The sequence below is a fragment of the Lissotriton helveticus genome, chromosome 8 (genome assembly GCF_964261635.1).
Source record: "Lissotriton helveticus chromosome 8, aLisHel1.1, whole genome shotgun sequence".
In the NCBI taxonomy this organism is placed as follows: Eukaryota; Metazoa; Chordata; class Amphibia; order Caudata; family Salamandridae; genus Lissotriton; species Lissotriton helveticus.
This window is the reverse complement of record NC_136069.1, coordinates 347,295,271-347,314,192: the sequence shown is the minus strand read 5'-3', so window position 1 is coordinate 347,314,192 and position 18,922 is coordinate 347,295,271. Positions and strand designations below refer to the sequence as shown.

General features: G+C 39.0%; 1 protein-coding gene across 1 annotated transcript in view; it reads right to left on the bottom strand.

Annotated features, from left to right (window-relative positions):
- Positions 1-18,922, bottom strand: part of MTUS2 (microtubule associated scaffold protein 2) — a 1,701,731-nt gene that overhangs the window by 1,240,003 nt on the left and 442,806 nt on the right. The window contains exon 3 of the mRNA XM_078657132.1: positions 1,294-1,402. The gene's annotated coding sequence lies outside the window, so the exon portion shown is untranslated. The remainder of the gene's footprint in view (positions 1-1,293; positions 1,403-18,922) is intronic.

Below are 18,922 nucleotides of genomic sequence, written 5' to 3'. Positions count from 1 at the left end.
CACTGATTTCGGCACCTTCAGCTCATTTAACATGGCCTTAGGTTTGTTTTATACACACTCACACAATGAACTCATTCTCTCTTCGGGCATCAGTGCACAGTCAATCTACGCTCTTTGTCCAGGCTATCAGCCAGATCCACCACAGTGTGTGTGAAACAGCACAACTTATCCCATTCAAATGAGAGTAGATTCATGGTAGTGCACCACACACCCTGAGCATCAAGAATGGTTATTTGTGACTTGTAAAAATGTTCGCATAAACTGGAGTATTGGGCTTTGGCAATTGTAAGAAGCCACGTCCACAACCCATCTTAAAACCTGGATATTCAAGGGCATTCTTCATAATGACGTATGTATACAGAGTCCTACATTATCGAACTTTGCTTTTCCACCTGTAAAAGGTGAATGTTAACAACTGTTATTTATTTGTTGGACTGACTACTTACAGCTTTCATGTGTTTGGACAGTCTGTATATGTGAGTGCATGTTTGTGGGTCAAAGGTGCACTAGTGTGAGCTTGATAACATAGTGAGTGAATGCATGAGTGTGTTACATGAGTAAGTGTAAGACTGCTGGGTCAGTGTCTCTGTGTTGAAACAGTGAGTGAATGCAAGTGTGTGTTGGTGCAGGACTGGGTTTCAAGGCTGAACTAGTCTGAGAAGGTGCTTGGGTAGACAGTTAGTAAATGCATGAGTGTGATAATGTGAGTGCATGACTGTGCGAACTAGTGTGAGTAGGTGTATGCATGTGTGTTATCTGAGTGAGTGCTTAAATGAGGTTCATGCTTGAGCTTCAGTGAGCAAGGTGCTTTAGATAGTGAGTGAGTGCATGAGTATGATGCTGTGAGTGAGGGTCTGGGGTGAGCTGGTGTGGGTACAAGGCGACACAATGAAGAACTAACAGGTCACAGTATACTCGGACACAAGTATTGAAATATAAATCTCTCTACTTTATTACATTTTTGTATCAACAAATTCCAGCTGATTCGTACATAAAGCAGAATCTAAATCTCATTCAATATTTTACGTTGTCTCTTACTATAATATGAAGAACAACGTACTACCGCCTAAATACCTGGAAAACTCTCCCGAACATACTTCACACATCCTTCAACACAACTATTAACAGCAAGATAAACTATGGTCAATATGTGATCCTGGACACAGCCCGAGTTTAGAAAAACAAGACTCTAAAAAGGCATTTGTTTTTTCACAGCATCTTGGATTTGAATCTCTATCTGAGAAAACATTCCACATTTATCCACCCCACTCAAAACACACAATTTTAACTCACCTCTGTCTGACGTAATCTTCCTTTCTCCTTGTTAATGTTGTTATGCAATTTCTGTTCATAATGTTTTTACTCCACTGCTTCTGTTTGTGAGTTTCTAGCTCCACAGTACCTGTATAAAAGAAAGAAAGACCTAAATAAAGCAGGATGTTTCGAAGATGTATAAGACATTGAGTTTGTGGGAGATATTTGGAATTAGAGCAACTCAGGTTTTACATTGCTGAAGAAATTCTCCCCACTTGAGGTGGATAGACTTTGTTGACAAACAGTGGGGCTTCTTTTTGTTCAGTAATTATGTCACAGCCCATGAGGGGACAAGAGGGGCAGGGCTCTGAACATCTAAGGGCAATTTTTCAGGACAGTATTTTTTCTATATGTTCCTTGCTTATTTTATCAGGGGTTTTATCAGGGGTGAACACAAGGAGATGGTGGACGAAGCGCTGAAACTTTTCAAACACTCACCCAAAGTCACAGATCTGGGTTGAATCCACCATCGTTCTTTAGCTCACTTCGCCACCCCAGTTCAGACACAGCTATTTTGGAATCAGTCTTGACCCTGTGTCTCGAGGGAACAGTCCAGTCCGAACTGCCAAGCCAGGTCTTCACTGGACCAGAAACAAGCATCCTGCGACCGTTTTTGGGATACCACCCCTCATCAGCCAGGCTAGCTTGAATCCAGTACTTTAGCTCACTTCACAGAAGTGAGCTAAAGAACGATGATGGATTCAACATGATGGATTCAACCCAGATCTGTGACTGGGGTGAGTGTCTTAAATGTTTCAGCACTCATTCCATCATCTCCTTGTGTTTGCTTTATTTTATGAGGAGTGGCGTATACAAATGCATAGCGTCCTCCAACAGAAATGGAAACTTGTACTAAATCATTAAGAAAGAAAGACTCACGTTACACTGCTTGAAAAAGTTCCTTTGACAGTGTTCGATTTCCAGGCCAATGAAAAAACAGGGCTGATGTAACTGATGCGTTTTTCATTGGATTCCCCGTGAAAGCAGGGTTGAGTAAACTGCAGAGTTTCCCTTGTTTACTGCAATTTGTTTCTGGAAGGAGACCGTGTGCATTTTAGAGTTCATTTCCGAAGTGAAGCACACTGTGCAATATTTGGCCTTCTCTATTTTAAAATTGTAAAGGCCAAACAATATATCAATTCAGACACCTACACACCCTAGTTATTAACTCACACGAAATTTGTTTCAACTACCACTGTAGATGAAAAAGGTTAAAGATATCCGATTAGTGAGGTATAACAACGATAGAACAACGGATTAAGACTATTAAATCAAATAATATGGCAAGGAAACGAGGAACTACAGGTAAAAATAGGAGTAAATAAGAGATCGTACTCTCAAAGAACGTTTGTCAACTCGGAAATCTATCTTAGCCAGGTTACTCTTACCAATGCAGTTGATGTTCAATGTCTGTGGGATTCACAAAAGAGTGCCGGAATAGTTCCTGGAAATCCAGCACATTTGTAGATTTCCAGTACTCCAACAAGCAAACAACTTTTCTCATGTGCAATTTCCACCAGGTGGGAAATTCTGCATTAGTGCATCAAGCGAAAATGGGGCACATCTGTTGCATTTATTTCTCCTCAAAAAATGTGTGTCCTTATAGAGAGACCCAGTACCTACATGTCCATTAAATATAGAGCTGTCCCCTCTCCCCTCCTCGTTCCACAACTTGAGAAGTTCTTTAATGCGGACTGTCACTGTAGCAGTTTTGGCTTTGTGTCATAGGTGGAAAACTACCTGTAAATTGATTGTGAATATAGGAAACCTGTACAGATGTGTGTGTGTTGACTGCTAATTTACAGTGTCGCCCCACGCAACTCCCAGAGCACCTATATTTCCGACATTACCATTGAATTAATAAATGTTAAAAATCTAGCATATTAACACACTTCGTTTATTTGTAAATCCAATGTGCACTGATTCTGTGAAATAGGGTGTGAAATATAGTGTTGCACATTTCATTTAAGCACATCCAGGTGGAACCCAGGCCCTAAAATAGGAGGTAATACAGGAAAGAAATTCAAAGTAAATTGTTTGTAAAGCAGAAGTCTATGATCTTAAACACAGTGTCTTAGTCCCAGAGATGAAACCCATTCTGTGCTTACCTTGATATTCTGCCTACATTGCCATGTTCTCAGTGTGGATTCTGAAGGCTAGTCACAAACTTGCAATGTAAGCCATTCCTTGCTGTGCAAGGTAACGGATAGGGGGGCCTACTCTCTATCTGCACTTTGTAGTACGTAAGCAGTACTACAACAGTACTACTCATTTTACAAAATGCTATTCACAAACCTATGTGCAGAGACCTTTGCATCTCACTTTCTTTCTATGCAGAGGTCTTAGTGCCAGTTGTTGAAGGCTCCACACACATAGGTATACTTTTGAGCACTAAAAGTGGGGGGACCATAAGTGAGTGGCTATAAAATGGGGGCTACTTATACCTAAATAGGAGGGTGTAGGGAGAGGCAAGGAAGTGCTTAGGTAGGTATAAGTAGGTGCTTAGAGAGCGATTTGGATATACATATACCCACCCATAAAAGGAGTTAGCCCATTGCTATTTAAATAGTGTACTTTTAAAGTTACTACAGCCAAAAAGGGTCTAGAACAGTCGAAAGTGTACTCCAGCCCAGCCTTGGAGTAAGTCCAGTAACACTCATAGATAGGTTGGTTCCTGGGTGGTTCAACCGCGCACACAAAAACAAAAAGTGAAAATTATCTTGATAGAGTGATATCACATAGAGTCGAATGAGTTGAACAGGTGTTTCAGAATAGAGGGGTTGCAACCAGAGCTCCTACAGTGGGACCAAGTCCAAAAAAGTGTCAAGATGAGCCTGAGCCAACACATGCTTCTTCACGGTTCAAATGTTCCTCGATTTCATCAGGGCTATTCCTATTGACATAAAAAAAAATCAATACATTTAAGGAGTAAATCTCCTCAAAAGGAGTCTTTAAATAAGTCACATTATTCAGTGATATGTGAATAAATGGGGAATAGGTCTTTCACTGTGTCAGAGAATACGCCATTTGGCACTGGCAGTGTATCAGACTATTGGCCTCGCACATGTTTGTGTGAGCACTCAGACACTCAAAGGTACTGCAAAAAACTCGCATGGAAAATAATTGACACGAGGACGTAAAATAACACCCCTTAGGAAACAATGTTAAATAAAATAATCTATTTAAAATGTTTAAATTAAATTAGTTTTTTATACAAAAATAAATATTTAAAGTGTCAGAAGTTAAATTGAGTTTAAAATTATTTTTCAATTAAATTAATCGAGGTTTAAATGTATGTATAAAATTATTAAATGGAACTTTTAATTGAAAATGTTAATAAATTAAACAAACAAAATGTCATAAAATGTACTAATAATAAAATACAAAATTGATAGTGATAGTGTATTTTTACTAAATTATAAATTAACTTAATATATTTTATATATTTAGTGTGTATTAAACATTTCATTTCGTGAGTTAATGTGCTGTAATAATATATTTTTGTTCTAGGTTAATAATAATTATTTAAAGCTGTTATATTTTTTGTTGCGCTTTTTAATTTAATTATTTACATTTACTCTTTTTCACTATACTCTACCATATGGAGATTTTCGCCCTTGTTGTGTTGACATCCACAAACATGTGAAAAGTTACCAGTGGTAAGTATACACTCGTAAATCTTTTTCTAGCAGGCTCCATCCTCAGTTTTGTTGATGTGGAGACATACAAATCTCCACATATGCTGATATGCTGAATAGCAAAAAAGTGTAAAGTTACTACTAGATGCAGTAGTATGTTTACATGCGAGTAACTCCACAAATATACATTTTCCGTTGTGAATAGACTCCAGAGTCTTGGGCCTGATGGAGCAGATTTCATCTGGAGTCAGGCATTGTTTTTATTTTTGTGCTTCAGACAGACTGCATTTAAAATTGGCACGCACATTTTGGTGCAAGTTAAAAACATGGCACATGAAAAATATTAAAGTGAGGCCTAGTCAGTCTGAAATGCTTGTGCTGAATTAACGTGTTTTTGCAGTGTAGAGAAAAGCTTGTGATTTAAGTGACCTTTTTAGCTTTGAAGATTAAAAGAATGTGTTCTCTTTTCCCAGCCTTTTTCCTTATGATGTACACCCCTGTCCCTGTCTTAAAGGACTTTGGATTGTTGGATATTTGAAAAAAATATATATATATTTCAGTTTATAACACCTCTTTTATAATGTGTGTGAATTAATAATGCACCAAACACTACACATGGGGTAAACGCTTTTTTGCATGAAAAGTTATCTAAAACATTAAAGCATGTATGTGCTAACTGTGTGCGCTTTTAAAATGTACACTAAAGCATAAAAATGCTATGTTGTACATTGCACATTTTTTGCATGTTGTACAAAACCAATAATAAAAGCTGCTTTAAACTAATAGCTTGGCTGGGTAAAAATAATACAAGGGTATTAGTATGGAGTTGGGAACATAATGGCTGATTTACTTGAAATTAATACTCTCTTTTGTTTGTTTTGTTTTTGGTCCTAAAATAACATGGCTGCCTGTGAATCCATCAAGGCTATGACTTGCATTAAAGAGAAGAGAGCATGCGCAGATTACACCACCTTGCCTCAGGAACAGAAGAAGCCAAGGCCATTGTGAACTGTACATTCTTGTGATTGTGCCAATGTACCAATGTTAGTTAAAGTATCCTCCCAGCCTGCGCTGTGGAAGGAAGGAAATTAGAAAGAAACATTTTTCCTAGTAAATGTTGCTAAACATATGAAATGTATTAATCATTTATGCTTTTTATGTTAAAACTGGTATGCTCTAGAATTTTCGATGAGTCAGGATAGTGAGAGATCATGCCATCATTGGCTAACCAATCAAGTACAAGTTTTTCTGAAAATGCAACATTTTGTGTAGTCTGCCAATAATTAGAGTATAAATAATTACCTCTTTCGAGGCATGGTTGGCTTTTAGCTCACTTTTGGCTTTCAGGCTCATTTGGCTTTTGGGCTCTTTTGGCTTAGGCTCTGCTTCATTCATATGGGTTAGGTACGAGAAACGTCGCGGGAGATAGCTGAGGGTGGAGATTGCTTCCGAAGAGAGGGGAGGTTCCCTTGCTCATATTTTTTCAGAGAGTCCTTGCACGTCATATTTTTGGCACCAGGCCACATTCTTTTAAGGTCTGGTGAAGGAGGGGGTGCGTTCAAGGAGCAGCTCCTATCAGAGTGGCAGAGATGGAGAGAGCAGCAACAGATAGAAAGGCTTTTTTAGATTTAGATGCTAAAATTCTAAGTTTCTGCTTTGACTAATTAGCTAGGTCTGAAAAGATTTATTTTTCATATGCATTTATTTCTCTTAATGGAAGATTTTTGCAAACTATTTAATCATTGATTAGCCTTGCACAACTTATTTTTCTTAGAAACTCTTTAAGAGTTTTGACTGACATTTTGCGCCACATTTTCCTTTCTACATGTGATGCTTATATGCACACTGTAATATGTTCTGTATTTATGCTATGTTTCCTGTTTTCCAAATTCTGTAACCTGATTGATATTTTACTAATGAATAAAGGGTTAGAGAAAACCTTAACTTTTGACTAGAAAATAAACCCTTTAAAATACTCAACAACTCTCTTCGTTGGCTTAAATAATAATTGCATGTTTATTTAAAGTCTCCTGAAACTAATACATGGTGTCAAGGGCCCAACACCTTTTCAGCGGTAAATAGAGGTAGCATGAGGGTTTTGCACTGAGAAATTACCAGATGAAATTACTGCTGTATCAGGCCCCAGGCACTCACTACAGCTATAACAAAATATTGAGAATCTGGGTACGTTGGTGCCTGGAAAGGAACCTGGATTCCTTGGAAGCCCCTATTGTTGACATAGTTAACTTCCTTGTTGAACAATTTGATAAAGGCCTCAAGCTATAGAACTATCAATTGCAATAGATCGGCTATTTCTGCTGGTCATGTCCTTGTAAATGGTAAAAAGGTAAATAAAAATGTCATTGTTTGTAGAGGGACGAAAAGCATTTTTTTAAGAAGACCTCCTAAACCTAAATATGAAAGTCTTTGAGATGTCAAACTAATCCTTGATCTTTTCAATAACTGGCCTGTTAATACTCTTCTCAATAGAAAAAACCTTCAAAATGACATATTCATCTCTGTATCCACTGAACCCAAATAACCAACACTTCTCACTCCTTAGGGCCCAATTCCGATGTCGGATGGACCGGAGTTCATCCGACATCAGTTTGGAACTGGAACCGAATGACCTCTTGTTGTCGGTTCCAGCCCAGGAAGTAGGATGCGACCGAACAGGAATCCTATACTTTACAATGGAATGCATGCTCTTTTTGGAAGAAGCAGATGTGCAGTTCATCCCTGCACCCGGTAGCAGGCACCTCAAGGTGCCTGCCACTGGTTGCAGAGATCAACAGGGGGGCATGCCCACCATTCAGCAGCCTTGCATCCATTGGAGCCCTGCTGGGGTCCCTCAAAGACAGATTCCCAATGGCTTTCTGTATCAGAAAGGCGGCACAGAAAGGCTGTTGGAACCTGCCATTGTAATACCTCAGCCGGAAAGAGCCGGCAGAGGGATTACTGCAGGGTTTCCGAATGGCAGACAGGCTCTCCGAGCCTAAGTGTTTGTTCTCATTTTCCTCCATAGTTTACATTCTTGATTTAGGCCCAAACAAGTCAGTGGCCAAGACAAGGGCCCTCACTGCAAGTTGTGAGGTATAGGGTGGAGTTTACCTTAGCTATAAAAGACCATGATCTTGGAGTGAGGTATGTATGTCTGGTAAATACCTTCTATTCCGAGTTTAGAACTTGGAAATTAGGTATAATATGGACAATCATCATTTAGTACATCAAATTTTGTATGCTTTGCCTTTTTTCTCGCCTCCTCACCCCAACATATTTCTGCAAATTTGACCTGCCAAAATCTATTAAGGGAAAATAACGAGCGTGTGATATTTGTCAAAACTTGTGAATTCGTTCTCTTTGTAACTTCTGTTTGCACAAGGATCGGAATGTAATCTAAAGCTAAAGCTTTCATTGGAGGCCATGGCAGTCTCCTTCTCCTTCCAACATATACTAATTTCTTTGGATATGATGGGCTCTGTAATACTACTGCAAAGCTCTAATAAATCGGGTACCACTCTATTATGCCGCAAATAAACTTATATAGAAAATGTCTACTGATTCATCTATTCAAACCTCTCCCTGTTACCATGACAGAATCCATCCCAAATCCTGTATTATTAACTAAATGACCCACCATTCCTGCACTTCAAGTCACAATGAAGTTTTGCTAGAGATACACGAAATTAGAACTGCTAAAGCGTCCTAGTAAAAACGTACCACCATGTATAAGTTGTGCATGTATAAGTAGTAGCCACAGTCACACTGATTTTAGCAAGACTCACTAACAAATATTTAGATATGTGCAAAATTGTAACTTTACCAGCTAATAACAGGTTTTGGAATTCACAAAAGTGCAACGTTTGAATATTACACCAAACTAAGTTTGGCAATGAGTCCTTTATAAAAACATGTGTAGGAGAATTTTTGCCTAAAACATTTTCTTCTACAATGCTCCTCCTATACGTAGGTGTTGTTAGGTGCTAAATCTGCTACCAGCTAATTTGATTGGTTTTACGTGCAGTTTTTGAAACGTAACAATGGTCATAAAGTTCCTAAAAGTTTTGTGAAGTTTAAAAACAATTTTAAAAAATGGATTACATAAAGTTTTCGAATTGTAAGTTTTATCCCTACTACATTTGCACAGTGTTCAAACCCTCGCACATTAAACACAGGCACCCCAGTAAAGTAAGATTAACGTTTACTCTCTGCATTTGTCACTGGAGGCTCTAAAAAACACCTGTGAAATGTTTACTTTTTATCATTCTAGCTCCAAGCAGTAGCAACATGCTTCCACTAATACCTGATGAACACAATAATCAGTTCAGCAATAACCAATGGAACCAACAAAAACTCACCTATGCACATAATCGGAGACCCCTCTCTGCACAACCCCACATCTTAAGACTAATAGCTGAAGTGGAGTCTTGCTCTCTTTAAGACATCATTCAAGCATGAACATAAAATGTAGACCATGCACCTCCAAATATTTTTTTGCTTTTGATGGCTAGCCCTGTTAATAGACATATTGGAATAGCAGTTATCCTTAATATTAAAGAAGTCTTAAACCCACACAGTGACAAATAGAATGACTTTGAACCGACCAACATTTCAATCCTGAACCTAATATCGATAATTTATTATGCTAGAAACCCCCTGGTCACCCCTCTGCCCAGTGATTCTCCTTACTTACCTTCACCGCATCTCAGTATTTCTTCATAAAAAAACAAATCTTCCTCCAAAAGCCACATTAATTAGACCTTTTCTTGACTGGCATTACTTTGTAGTTGACTCACTGAAACCAAAACCACTTTGACTCCTTCATGCCAAATGCCTTCGAGTTCAATGTTGTGGAGCCAAAGGTACTGACCTGATGTGGACTTAACCCATATGAGAGGTCACACTTCATCTATGTCTTATGGAACACCATTTGCTAGTTGATGTTCGGACTTGCAGGTGAATCTCAGCCACCATGACCTGAAAGGCAGCTGCTTTTTTGCGGTCCTTCCAGACATACTCTTTTGTTTAAACTCTCTTCACCACAGAATGAGAAAGCTCAGAGACTCGTATCCATATCAAGAACTCTAATCTACAGGATAATTAAAGATAATAGGACGAGACATCTCACACACCTAATGGGGCATGATTCATAATTAGTATCTCTTCTCACCTAGGTAGGTCACTGCCACCTTGATGGGCTCAACCAAATTCAGGAGATCTTAAATATATAATTATCTGGACTATTGGGGAGGTCCAGTTCAGACTAAAAATGGTTATTGGAGTACCATAGGTTTCTTTCTTCAACAGGTCCCATATCAAGATGCAAAGAGGAAACCTAATGATCCATGCATTTCTTGTACAGCAACGTGTTTTGGCTGAATACAAAATGCCCCATGGTTCACACATCCTTCTTCAGGGCTCCTAGACCTCCCTGCCTACCCTCTTCTAATTCTAGACGTATGTGTGATAAAGAAGGTATAAGGCTCTCCCACGCGATTAATGATGCAAAAACCTGTATGATACACAAAGTAAACATATAATATCAGCATGATAACATCGTTTGTTCAAGCATAGAAGCATTCATTCTATACAGTGCCTCTATACAAATGAGATAAACTCATCATTCAAGTAGGCCTGGGTAGAGTTTGCTGAGTTTTACTCTGTGACACTGGCAAAGTGCCCGAAGAACTCTGCTGTGCTACGGGGAGTTTCGCCAGTGGTGGAGTCTGTTATGTCACGCTGCTCGCACAGATTTTTAGCACTGAGAGTTTGTCCTGTGTTGTAATGATTTTACAACACAGTGAACGGCACTACATGTCACATCAGAGGGCACTGCTGCTTTCTGCCACTCGGGTAGACCTACTCGAGCGGCAGCTTCCTCAACGCAGGGGGCAGATTTCTCAATGCGAGCAATTGAGACATGCCGCGAACCCCAGCGATGAGCACTCACTAACTTAATATTAGTGAGCGGCTCAAGAGAATAAACTCTGCTACGCGTCAGTTCGCTGACTTTTTCAGAACTCCGTGCTCTACGCGGAGTGGGCAAAACTCCGCAAACTTCATTGGCAAAGTGCAATTCTTCACCCACCCCTACATTCAAGCCTGTGTTCACAGTACACCATGCACACTCTGTGCTAACAAAAATCCCCTGCACCACCATAGGTGTACCCTGCATGCCATAAAACCAATCCTTGGTCATATACATGGCAGCAACACCTATCCCTGACAGTCATCTATGACCAAATATAGGTGCATGTTTTTTTTTTAATGAAGTGTGGCCTAACTCACCTCCTTAGGTTTTTTTTTTTTTAATAAGTCCCCATCGGCTTGGGGTGAGGAGATGCTCCTCTGTTGTCACCTGTTAAAGGTATATAAAATAAATTTTTCAAAACCTTTATTTATCTCTGGACATCTATTACTTCTGTGCTATGCATTACTGTATCCTGGCAAGCCAAGAAGCACTATCTGTTCTCTTTATTATTTATATTTGGTGGCTCTGGTCATTCTACTATACTATGAAAAAAAGTGCACATACTTTGCATTTTATGGTTGGTTTTTCGTTTTGTCTCCATCTGATCCCTTTATTATTAATTTTCCGTGATTCTGGTCAAGATTATTTACTCTAGTTTTGTACCAATCCATTGCATATTTTCTTTGGTATTCCCTTTTGTCTCCATATGTTGTACCCTGTGTAATTATAGGCTGGTACATATATAAGTGCAATATGTTATGTTAGTAGTTTGTAAAGCGCTTGGTTACTCCAGTACGGAGTGTCCCCGCACTAGGTTTACTCCTTTACTGTCAATCAGAAAGTATACAAACAGCCAGCCATAGTCATTAAATGACCGGGGATTGTCTGAATAACCAGGTTTTCAGATTCCTTCGAAACAGCACTTCTGAGGGCTGCATTATGAGATCCAGGGGGAGAAGGTTGCACATTTTAGCCGCAAGCAGCCTAAAGGATCTACCAGACAAACGAGCGCCATACAAGACACTATCAATGCCTGGATGATTTTTTTGGTTGACTCTGGCAGCAACTCTAAGATTTTGCGAAGCATCTTTAAGATGCCAAAGCAAGTGCCAACCAGAGATGAGGTCTGGTGGTCAAAGGACAGTGCAGTGTTCAACCAAACCCCCAGATGTTTTATTTTAGGTTTGGGAACAGGGACCTGCCACAGTTCAGTATGAATTCATAGTGGAACTCGCAAAACTAGACTCCGTTAACAAGGCACTACATGAACCCCGCAATATGGGCACTCAGGACTCCATACCACTTGTGTGGTATTGAAAGATCTAGTATAATCCATATGCGTTTCAACACTCTATTATACATGCATAACACACAGGGACTGAATACATTTAACACATACATCCTTGCAATACGCTCAACTCTTCTCTTCTCTGTTCCGCGCCGTTTTTCACAATGAGTTGAAAATAATCAACCAAGCCACAGATGGGCCCCTCTTAAGGTTAGTGACTATAAAAGATAGTGCTTGCGTCTTCAGTACGGGTACTGATCTCCAGAATATCTAAAAACCAGCAGGTACTTATTACGCCAAGGTAGTAGAGTCGTCGAGCAGTACCTAATTAGCTTACCTCCACAGATTCAGATGCCCAACTGGCAGCCCGTGCTGGTTTTTATTATTGACTCTCTCTCCTTCCCCCATTCACTCTGGTAGGCTGCACCCCTTGTGTTACATGCGATCGCCGTTCGTGGAGATCATGAGAATGTGGTGCCAATTTAAAACCCTGTATGTAGTCTGTGGTGGATCATGGGAACTGTGGTCCAATTTTTTATTTATTTAATGCGTCGTGTGGGCTGATTCCTGTCTGCTCGAATGTTCAAATGTCTCATAATATTTTTGATGTGTATCGATATAAGGATTGGTGTGCAAACTATTTAATCGGAAGTACACGTTCCTAACTACTTTAATGGCTTATCTTTTTACCGTCTCTATTGTCCAAATGCGTTGTGTGCAGCACCTAGTCTTTTATGCATAATCATGTGCAAATATTGGGAGAACTACCCCTTTCTTTATTTTTATATCTTATTGTCTAGTTCCCTTGGATCTTACTATTCTTTCTTTTACACAAATAGTCTCCTAGACTGGGAATAGGAACAGTCTCACATCCATATGAGTAGCTTCCAGTCTACAAACAGGCTACTTAGATTAAACTAATCTCCTTGAATCCCTCTACATATATACTGTATTAAAGATGACTGCAAACAATATCATCATTCATTCCCTATTTATCAATTCCCAAACCGTATATCCATTGTTGCTTAAAATAAAGCAACTTGTCAGTCAGTTAGTTCGGGTTGCTCGTCACCTTCTCCAGAACCACCCAATTCATAAATTATTCAATATGACCCATGCTCAGGAAATGTTTTGTCAGCTAAGCAGTATCCCTGTTACATCTAATAGTACTGCGATATTCTTTTTTCCGCACCTTTATTTTTCTAGTGGTCATGCCCATATAATGAAGATTACCTGGACAAGTAAAGCTGTAGACTACATTTGTCATATTGCAATTGGTGCATGCTTTGAAAAGCCGTGGTGATCCAAGTGCTAAGTCCACAGTTTTTCTTTTTTTGCGGACAAGGCACATACACTACAATTAAAGCATGGGCAGTGCCCTGTAATGGCTGGTAGATCTCATAAAGTGCATATTGTGATGTTCTGTCTGATGCTTTGTTGACACTATGTCTTATATGGATTTTCTCTTCTGTATGTAACCATAGCATAATCCAATGATGCTGATGTCAGTATTCTCCAATTTTTCTTTATCATTTGTTTTCACTCTGCTTGGGAAGGGATTATGATTGGTAACACATATTAATCTATCTATCTTGTTTTCTAGTGTTTTGATGTAATAACACCTCCCGTAGTATGCTTTGTGCCCTCTTCTGTGCCCGTTTGATATATTTGTTAGGTTATTCACTTTCTTTAAATTTATTCAATAGTATCTCTGAATGTCTCATGAAATCTTCCTTCTTTGAACCATTCCTCCTTAAGCTTAGGAATTGTCAGTAGAGAAGATTCTTTCTTAGGTACCATGAAGGGAAACTATTGAACCGTTACAAATCATTTCTGTCTGCTTGTTTGTAGACTTCATTACACACTAGTGTTTCATCTTGAGCTCGGATTCTCAGGTCTAAAAAAGGATTGCTCACTTCAGCTGTATGATACAGTAAACCTTAAGAATGTATTGATGTTATTTACATAATGGTTAAAGGACAACAGTGAATGCTCATCTCCTCTCTGGATAATGGAATCATCAACAATGTAACACTTCCAAAGTCGTATGCTATGCCGTAAGAGTTATCTTCATCAAAGCTGTATATTTTGCCTCTAAGTCATAAACATACAGATATGCTATGTTTGGCGAGAAGGCGCTACCCATGAAAGTGCCATGTGTCTGGAGGGAAAATTGCTCTTCAGACTTGAAATAATTCCTTTTTACTGCTATATGTGATAGTCTAGCACAAAGTCCTTTGGGATAATATAGTACCATTGTTCCTGTTCAAGGAGAGCTCAAAGTACTCTTAACGATTCCTCCTGGGGAATACTTGTGTAAAGTGATTCTACGTCCATGGTGACTAATATCTCCTGTTCTAGGTGGAATGTTATCTTCTCCAAGAGTTTCAGCATGTCTTTGCAGTCTTGTAAATAAGTCTCTATTCTCCTCATAAGTGAGTTCAAGAATACGTCAGTAAATTCTGACATTGGTTCCAGGGCAGATTCAACTCCTGATTCATGCCCTGGGTGGGTGTTATGTCCTTGTGCACTAATGGGAGGTTACAGAAATTTGGAACATGTGGATGCTTATTGCACATGTATTCAACCTCCAGTGGGGTAGTCCATCCCTCCTCTTTAGTTTTATTCACCATGTATACTATGAATTCAACTATGTCAATCACACAGTCTTTAGCCAACATTGTGTAGTTTCTTTTGTCATTCAGCAATCTAAGGCACTCTTCTCTGTACATTATGGAAGCAAGGACCAGTCTCGCTCCCTCTTTGTCTGCTGGTTTGATGACAATTGTGTCTATATTGGCTAGATCTGATAGTGTTTTTTGTTCCTAGTTCGATAGGTTGTCGTACATACCTCTCTTGTGATTATTCAGGCGGTCGAACTCTTGTGATGGCGTGTTCAAAAGCCAATATTTCAGGTGTAATAGTTGAGTCTGTGAAAGGTTTGATTTCGTGTATTCTCCTTGTTATTGTCCTGATGATACTCTTTATTAAGAAAATAGGTTCTCAATCGTATCATCCTAAAGAATTCTGCCATTTCAAGGCATAGTCTAAATACATTGGGATTTGTGGTGGGAGCATATCCCAGGCCTTTTTCTAGCACTGACCTTTGTGTCTGGGTTAGTCTTAAGTCACTCAAGTTGATGGTTGGGCTTAGTCTCTGATTGTGCTTTTTTGTAGGTGTTGGTGCGTGCCTCGCTCTTTTGGATCGTCCTCCCTTTTACCCTCCATGAAAAAGGGTGGGTATTAGTATGCCAATTGAAATTTGGTGAGGGTTGACAAGTAGGTCGAGGACCCCTAAAAAGGGAGATTGATCCATAGGGCATTTTCGAATTTGGCTGAAACATGTTGGTCTACATGAGAAGAAGGAATCATTGGATTTCTAATTAGCATCATGGTGGATTATTTTAATCATGGTATGGTATGGAACCTGTTGAATAAAGAAATTTAGGTTACTCCCATAACCATTTTTAGTCTGCACTGGACTGCCACAATAGTGCAATTATATATATAAACAATCTCCTGATTTCAGTTGAGCCCACCAAGGTGACGGTGACCTACTTGGGTGAGAAAAAACACCAATGATTAAGCATGCCACCATTGAGTGGTTGAGGTGCCTCTTCTATTTTTCATCCTGTAGGCTGGAGGTCTTGATACAGTTATGATTAGTCCCTGACCTTTCCCATCCAGTGGTGAAGAGAATTTAGACTTAATGGGAGGATATGCGGAAGCAAGATACTGAAACCACTCCTTCTCATTTGGTGTTAAATGATACTTTTCTTGTTTCTCTCAGACATGAGAAAAATACTGGGGCTGATTCACACAAAGAAAACCTTAAATACATCAATGCATAGCCTTTTGGAAAATACAGCAGTCTCCCTCAATCATGTTGTACTACCATTTGTACTAAATCTCCCATCATACTATCATGATAGCACAGATTTTCTCAAAAAGATAGAGATCCATTGGGAACTAAACTTTTTACTGATCACATTAGATGTGACATCTTTATATACACATACAGCACATGAATATGGTCTGATAACATGTAGACATTTTTTTGGCACAGACATTTATACCTGTATAATAATAAAATTATGTTGATCGAAATGGCTCACAAACAATGAAAGGTTCACTAAACATGCAATGATGTAGATCAGATACAAAAGAATGTATTCCTTGTCTGTGATGGTAAAAAAGAGAATGAACAGACATTGAAACTGGATGATCCTTGTTGGGTGTTGTACTGTATTGTGTAATATAGAGTTTTACTCTTGAAACGCGTTATGCTGCATTTTGTGACTGCTGTCCTTGAAAATAAAAGCAATGTTGATACTTATTTCTCTTACTGGTGGGCTTCTACTTGCTGCAACTGTGGTATGGTTTGCATATGTAATATATATATATATATATATATATATATATATATATACACACACACACACACACATATATATATACACACACATACACACACATTAAATCTGCAGATTACAAGTTCACTGTTTCATGTTGTAAAGAAAGAATGAGTCACTCCAATCTCGATGCCTCAGCCAGTATTTTATTCAGTGGAAAATAAATAACACGTTTCAACCCCTCTACGGTCTTGATCACATGACTTGTGATGCAATGTAGTTCATTTTATAAGCATCCTCATGTCAACAGACAATGAAAAAAACTTTGTTAATTTGTACAAGATCAAACTAGTGCAGGAATCGAGTCCACATCATAAAGTGTATACTAAAGAGTGTTGCATTTCAAAATCAATTTTGTAAATATTTGTTCAATTGTTTGCTATTGTAAGTATCAACATATTGGTTACATTATGGGCTACACGTAGCCAATTAATGTATGGACAAAATTCCCTCATAGAATGCATATTGATAAATATCACTTTTCAAAATCAATTCTGAACATATTGACTTGATTGCATATGTAACTACTTCAACATATTTGCTATCTGTTTGTTAGGAATTTTTATAAAGCACCCACTTACTCAAAAGGGCATTATGGCGCTAGCTGAGTAAGGAAAACAGAGTGAGTAGAAAAGCAATTAACAAGGAAAAAAGAGCCGAGGCACACATGCATCAAGGTAAATTGCATTCGCAAACGGTGCGAATCGCAAAATTCGGCCGTTTGCGAATGCAATTCTCAAATTTTGGATGCATCATGCTTTTTGCAATTTTAGGAATCGCAACCATGTTGCGATTTCTAAAATTGCGATTGCATTTAAGAAATCGCAATTTGAGATTTCTTAAATGCAATGCATGCTTATTTTTAAATTGCGAATTCGCAATTTGGAAGGGGTAAATTAGCATGAAGTTGAACTTCATGCTAATTTACCAAAAACTTTCAAACATGCACAAGATACATATTTGAAACTTTTAATTTACACACACACATGTCCTTGGGGCATGTGTGTGTGTAAATGGATCTTAAAGTTAAATTTCAGGGGTGCAGGGAGGGGTTCTTTGGACCCCCCCTGCAACCTTGAAATTGCTTTCACATTTTGCGATTCGCAAAATGAAATTCGCAAAATGTGAATACCTTCCCATTCATTCCTATGGGCCTTTTGGCCCATAGGAATCAATGGGAAGGGTTTCCTTAATTGCGATTTGCAAATTGTGAATCGCAATTTAGGAAAAATACCCAATCGCAAAAAAAAATGTGAATTTTTCATGCATTGCCATTTGCGATTTCTAAATTGCGATTCCTTATATTTCGCAATTTAGGAATCGCAAACGGCAAGAATGATGCATCTACCCGCAAGTCTTTAGTACCTTCCTGAATGCTAGAATACTAGGAAGGTATTTAAACGCAAGCGTGCGGCCGCGATTTTCGCGCTGTGCTGCAATTTGAAAAAAAAACGCATTACATGACGAGCTGAGCTCGTCATGAGCATGCGAGCGGCGCAACTCATGACGAGCTCAGCTCGTCATGTGCATGGAAGGGGTTAATATGTAACGGAAGGGCATTCCATGCTTTAGTAGCACAAGCACAAAACTTCTGCCTCCCTAGTTAACATATTTAAATCTGGGATCTGTCTGTAGTTAGGCAGATGCAGAATGTAGACACATGCTCTGTGCATATCAAGTGAAACTCTTCCTCAGAAAGGATGGGACTATCCTGTGCAGTGCTTTGAATGCCGTGCACAGGGCTTTAAACGTGACCCTCTGCCTTACAGGAAGATGATGAAGTTTGGAAATACATTTTGAGAAAGAATGATAGTTGGGAACTTTGCACAACAGCTGGGTGGCAGCATTTTGTAAGGTGTATAGCTTGTTAAGAACCTGCTGATGTGCGTTGAGATGGAGACCATTACAGTAATCTATCTTTGAGAGTACAAGAGAGGATACAACAGTTTTCAGAAGATGACCTGGTAGAAAGAGAAGAATTGTTCTGATAATTTTCAAGACAATAAAAGCAGAACACACAGCGTTAGCTTGGTCAGTGTAGGAGAGTCTGTTATTTACAGGAACTACCAAATTCTCAGAGCAGCTAACCGAGTTGGAAGAGGACCGAGCTCGGAGGGGCACCAATTGGAGGTCCAGAAAGACGGTTGGGCACCAAACAGCAGTACCTCGGTTCTTTAGGAGTTCAATTTGAGGCAATTTCTCGCCATCCATTGTCCCACCGCAGTCACAGAAATGTTACATATTCATACATATGTATATGTTACAGGCTATAAGTAGCTAATTCATTAATCTCATATTC